A 6,972-nucleotide genomic window follows, 5' to 3' on the forward strand; every position below is an offset into this window, starting at 1 on the left:
CTCCTGGAACACTGTCTCTCTCTGCGCGGGTCGTGCAGGGCTGAGTCTGTTCACCCCGCCCACCTCCAGAGAAGTTCCTTCGGCTTCCCAGTGAAAACTGCCTCTCTGCCGTGGGAGCAGGGAGGCCGGGACTCCATCTGTAATGGCGGCGGGGTCCTGGTGCATGCTCTCTGCTCTCCAACATATAGATATTTTAAAATCTGCTATAAATTATTTTTCTACACATCCTATCTGTTCTTTTATCCTCCTTTCTTTCCTTTTTAAGAATTAATTGTGCTTTTTATCACTTTTTCCCTCATCTACTTGTCACTTTTACTCTTATAAAATTTTAGCAGTTACTGTACAATAGCCTGCCCTAATGGAGATACAGTGTGAGCCATATATGTACATTTACAGTTTATAATAGCCATACTAAAAACTAACAAAAAATAAATAAGTTGAAACTAATTTTAATAAAATTATAATGTATCTTACTTAGCCCAGTATATCCGAGATATTCAACCTAGGACAAATACCAAAACATCAATGAGATTTTAAAAACTTTAGTGTACAAAGTCTTCATAATTGGTACAAATTTTATGTTCAACAGCACCAGGAAGAGACAACTAGAAAAATGAGCTTATCAGGCAAAACAACTGGAGACTTAAGCCCCTCGAGAACAAATGACTGAAGGTCTTTCTGGGAGAACAAGATGCTGGTAGATTCTGCAGCCAGATAAGAAGTACACAGCTGTCATCTGGGCAATAAAGTCACCTAACAACGATCAGACACCTCATATCTGCCAGGAACTACGTGTATTCTCATTTCATGTTCTCAATAATGCTAAGGGGTGGGTACTGACATTATCTTCTTTTTAGACAGAGAACTGAGTTATAGAACGTCAGCCCAGACAAGGGTCACATAGCTTTTAGTTCAGAGCCCAGATTTATAACCAGGCAGCTTCTTTCTAGGCTCTAAGCTGAAGCTTGTAATGAGAGTAATGAGACCTCTCAGTGACGCAAGCTCTTGACTATCCCCCACTTTCAATGGTATGTATTAGCCGATGTCCTACTGCTATTGAAAGTAAAGCCTATTTTGCAGTTATTGATTACATTGTTCTGTATGTCAATTAAGTCACATATGTTAATTACATTGTAGAAGATTATGGTATCTTTGTTTTCTTCCTTTCCTTTAGGATGAGTGCTGAGTTTAAATAACCAATGATGAGTCTAGAGTTTTTGAGTAGTTTCTGATGAGGTCACAGAAATGACAGTTCTCCATTTTAGACTCTAAGGGCATACTCTATGCCACTGTGTCACTTGGTTGTACTTATAGGTGCACACAAATAATACTTTATGATTATTGTCCATTTTGCACCACTGGATTGAAGATAAGAATGGTGACTATATCCCAGTATTCTCAAGAGAAGTATCACAATTACTCATGTATACCACATTTTCAACATTTTTCCCATATGAATGATCACCAAACAATGAAAAACCCTCACAAGTTCAGAACATTAGAAATAGAAGCCCCTTTGGCTGTAGTACACTGTATCATTTCATGTGGTTCCATCTAGTGATTTCTCTCTATTTGAAATCTGGCGACCCCCAAACAGCACAAATCCTTGAGTTTTGTCAGCGATGCTTAAGGAAAATAAAGAGAGACTCATCAGTATTGTGTTGTGGGAACTAAAGTTCATTTATCAGCACTAGGAAGTCCCTGATGGATATGACTCAACCCTCTCTAATATCTAAATGAGCAATAAGATAACTATTGGTGTTCAGGTGACTGACAACTTCTCCTCTTCATACCTGGAATATTTACTGAGCTCCCTAAAATCCCCAAATTCTGTACTGTAGAAAATTCCTCTTATCTTTCACTAGTGCCTCTCAAATTTTACTTTGAGAAGTAGTTCTAAATAAAACACTTTTTCACAGAAGGGCAGAGTCTGAGAGATAAGTAAACAATCTCTTAGGTTGTACCTCCCATTTCCATGTATTTATTCCTGGGTGAGAGTAAGGGAGTGCCAAAGAATTACTCAGATTTTGAGAACTTGAGTTAATTTAATTAGTGGAAAAGAAAAATCTCCTTTAAACTGCTGTACATGCATAATAGATCTTAGGGCATGAGGGAAATCCTCTGTGTATGTGTCTATTATATATTAAAGTCTTCCTGAAATATTTGACATTTGAAATGATGCCTCTACAATGTACCAAGCATGGACCCTGTAAATTTGGTGTGCCTCACAGTTTTGGGAAGAGACAATTTACTGTGCCATTATCCATAAAAACTTAGAAGTGCCTCAGGATATGGTGATCAGTATGTAAAAGGGTTTTATTTCCAAGTATTAAGTAACAGTGGCAAGATCTCTCTTAAGAAAGACTACAAACTTGGAATATTGTGAAGAATGAACAATGCCTATTAATAGCTGGCAAAGTTTTGTAAAATTACTTGAAGCTAACTGTACAATAATGGCAAGTTTTAAAAGTGCCTGCCAGGGGCTGGGGATTTAGCTCAGTGACACAGCACTTGCCTGGCAAGCACAACGTCATGAGTTCGATTCCCTGTACCGGAAAAAAATAAAAAACAAAACAAACAAACAGACAAACAAAAATAAATAAATAAATAAAAAGTGCCTGCCAAGTCACTGTAGCAGGATAAGACAAAAAGCAATGTCTGCTCTCTGGACACACTTTCCCAAGGCTGTATCCAAAACTGCAGGATCAGAAATCACAGGTAGAGACAGCAGTGAGATGGAAAATGGAAAAAAATATGACAGAAAGGAGAAAAGAGAAACAGTGGAATGCACTCCCTTCTCAGGTACATTCTTCTCTTATGCAGGAGGCATAAGATTGGTTATGGGAGATAATTCATCTTTAAATCAAGTTCAACACCTTGTTCTTCATATAAAAAATCAACTGAAAACATTTTTGTAGCCTTAGTATAGATGGTGGCTTACAAGCATAGTCAAATTATTTATGTCACCTTGCAGTTCTTTTTAAATGTAGTCTTTAGAATCTTAGAATTTAGAAGGAACTGTTTTAATGTTCTTTTACATGTATGACAGAAGAGTGACTATCAACTTTGTAAGTTCTGAAGAGTATAGAAGAGAAGAGATACATGTCTGAGAGCTTAGGTGTATCTTAGTATTCAATATGTTTATGGAAAGAAATATGACTAAAATTTTTAAATATTATTTATTTTAGTGAGTGCTGAGTATATGAGTGCTTATTTTACAGTTGATTACTTAACGATGGGGATGCATTCTGAGAAATGTGCTCTTAAAATGATTTTATTTTAGGAACATAGTTGAATAATCTTCCTTGAATGTAGACAACAAGACTTATTAGAACACAAGGCTATTTTACGGATATATGCATATAGACTCTTACTATATTGTGTATATCTGTGTATATGCTACATCCTATATACTGTGTAGTACAGCCTGTTACTGCAGGGGTCCTGATGAACAGAACAGTGTAACATTATATCAAGCTCAAAGGATTCCATTAAAAGGCCCAATAAATATGAGATGCATACGGGTGCTGCCAGAAAAATTTACATAGTTTATACTAAACATTTTTCTTATAATTGAGAATACACTGTAAAGTAAAAATAGGATGACAAATATATAAATCAGTGACATAGGCATGCACTGTCATCTTCAAGTATCATCTCAATCACCTCCCAAAAGCCCCTGCTGATACATGAAGTGCTTGGTGACATGCCAGATCTAAACCATAACAATTTTTTTGCTGTACTGGGAAGGTTTTCTTCTATTTTCCATACTAGAAGAATACTTTTTTTTTTGTAATAGTAAAACAAAAGAAGTAAAGACTTCTTTTTGGAATTAAGTGGAATAGAAGGGTAAGGGGATTAATAGGAACACTATACACTTCTGATGACCAGAACAATTAGCAGTACCCACTATTTGCCATAAAAATGATCATTGCCCAGCCAGGCATGGTGGCACATGTGTAATTCAGCACTTGAGAGGCTGAGGCAGGAGTATCACTGTGACATCAAGGTCAGCCTGAACTACATAATGAGCTCAAGGCCAGACTGAACTATATAGCAAAAGCCTATATCGCCCCCCCAAAATGATCTTTGATCCCCACAAACAGATATATAAAAGATCAAGTTTTTAAATATAGTTTGGATGTTTTTTGTTTTGGAACTGGGAATCAAACTCAGCACCTCATGCTTGCCAGTCAGGCGCTGTACCACTGAGCTATATTCCCAGCCCCTAGTTTTTAAATCTGCAAAAGTAAAAAATATAGTTGGGAACTCTAACACTTATTCCGGATTCAATATAAAGTATAAACACGTAATTACACAGTGCACATGTGTGAATCAAACCTGTGGGCATCATTTTCCTCTGAATCATAGATCCAGAAGATGGAGATACACACAGCAGCACAGTCATCTTCTTCCCTGACTCCCCAAAGCCAGATTTATGAGGAAACAGGCATCTTCCTGGACAATGTCGGGCATCACATTTTATTGCTATGGCACTGTCTCTGTAATTGGCCGAGGACTGAGGCAGAATGTGGGGGCCTGCAAGAGTCCTGAGGGACAGAGGCAGAGGTGGGCAGCTGCCCAAGGAGACCAGGAAAGGAACAAGGACCCAGAAGCAGGTTTTGCTTTGGGAGAAAACCTGCTAAAATCACCCTCGTATCCTGAGATTGGGGGACTTGCTCAGAGGATGGAGGCTTCATTGGATTTATGATTCTTTCTTTGAGAGCGAAAGTGAGTGTCTGGGGAGGGCTTGGAAGACCTGTCAGGCAGTTAAAAACAGAAAGAGCCCACACACCTCCACCAGGGATGGCATGCTACCGCCGCTGAGAATCTGAGGGCCTCAGTACCGCCAGCTAAAACAGCATTGCTTGTGCAAACTGACCACCAAATGATTCTGGCTGCTCACCCATCTGCCTTTGCTCGATTCTTTAACAAGTTCCTTCTTGGATGATGCACATCAAGACTGCAAGGAGACAAGAGATGGGTCAAGGTTGCTCTACAAACTGCTGCTCTTCAGCCATTCTTTGCAGTGGACACTTTTCCTTCCATCATCCTCTGTGAAGAGTCTTGTCCTGTGCTCCCTATCCTGCTTTCTATATGGGAAAATGTTGTCCGTTTTCCACAAACTGTCCAAGCCACATGCTCTAGTCCAGTGGAGGCAAACCTCTGACTGGAGTGCCACAGCAGGCACACAGAGCCCTCTCTGTCAGTACACGAGCCAAGTGTATGAGTTATTTTTTCTAAACTACATCTTAATGTTGAGATTTAATTGTAGTGTTGGCAATTTTCAATACATAAGTGGGTTTTGGGTTGCAGTTTGGGCACTCGGTCTCTAAAAGGTTCGCCATCACTGCTCTCCTTTGTGGGCTCTAGGGTCAGTGAAGATCATTAACTAATAGACCTTCAAACAGAACCCATTTGAATTGGTAAAGAACACGTGTTAGTGTTGTAAAGCAATCTTCAAACTTGCAAGTCATTTGATATGAGGGGCAGTGTGTATTCATCTTGATTAATTCTCCCCAGATTTTGATGTATGTGTAAATACATATAAGACCTAAAACTTTTTTTCCACTACACACAACCTCCTTTGTGCCTCCCCGACAGTCACACTGACCATTTCACTGAGAAAATGTTCCTTTCTTTGTTGATCTTTGAGACAGGATCACTTTATGTAAATCAGGCTGGTCTTGAATTTGTGATCCTTCTGCCTCAACCTCCCTAGGGCTAGGATTAGTATTTATTTGATCTTTTATGTTCAGCAGTATTTGTTTTATGAAAATAGGTGCTCCAGTATTTGGTGTGTAAATATTTAAAAGTGCGATCTCTTCTTGTTGGATTATCCCTTAACTAACATGTAGTAACCTTCTTTCTCCTCTAATCAGTTTGAAATTCATGATGTCTGATTAAAACTGCTTCTTCTGCTTGTTTTCAGGACCCTGGTGCATGAAATGTTGTTTTCTATCCTCTTTTAGTGTATAAATATATTTTTGATTAAATGAGTTTCATGATTTTGAAATTGATTTTTTTTATCCAGTCTGCCAATCTATGTCTTAATTTAAGAGTTGAGACCAATAACATTGAGAGATATTACCAAAATGTGTTGAGTATTTATAATCATTAGATTGTTTCTCTCTTGGAGACTCTTTTTTCCTGTCATTTTGTTTTTGTTGTTAGCCATTGAGCTTGCTTGGTGTCTTCATTTCATGTGGTTTGTTAGTGTTACTGGTTTCATTATTTCTGTGCATTCGTGACTATTTTCTGAAGTGTTGGATTAATAGTGTTAGGGTTTGTAGTACAGTACGTCACCCTGTGCCCTTCTGGCCTTTAAGGATGTGTTGTGAAGTCTGTTGTAATTCAAACAGGTTGAGCTTTATATATGATTTTATGCTTTACTCTGTTTTTAAGACTGTTTTTTGTTAGATATCTGGCAAATTAATGAGGATATATCTCGGAGAGTTTCTTTCTTAATTGTAGTTTGGTATTCTGTATCCTCACTTCCATATATATTGAACCCTTATATTTGGAAAATTTTCTGCTATGGTTGATATAAAATCATTAATAATTACATCTGTGCTATATTCTAGCTTTTCTCTAACCCCAGTTAAGCTAAGGTTAATTTTTTCAATGTCATCTAGTAGCTTTTGGATGGTCTTTTCTTGTTCCCTTCTTTTTGGTAGGTTCTCTGAGTACAAAGTGTCACTATTTCTCATATAAAATTTGCCCTTTTCATATTTTGGGAATCTAAAATTTTGATGAGTGAAGAACTTTGGGATAATTGCTACTGTCTTGTTACTCGTAGTTGCAGCAGGGAACTTATCCATGATTTTTTTTTTTGCTAGGAGAAGTGATTACTTCATGTCATGACAATTCCATCTGCTTGAAGATATTAGCAGATTTACTAAAAAGCCTTATCTTTAAATATTTAACCCACAAAATTTTACTGAACTCTTACTCTGATTTTTTAGTATACAA

The sequence above is a fragment of the Chinchilla lanigera genome, unplaced genomic scaffold (genome assembly GCF_000276665.1).
Source record: "Chinchilla lanigera isolate Chin_1 unplaced genomic scaffold, ChiLan1.0 scaffold00013, whole genome shotgun sequence".
Lineage (NCBI taxonomy): Eukaryota > Metazoa > Chordata > Mammalia > Rodentia > Chinchillidae > Chinchilla > Chinchilla lanigera.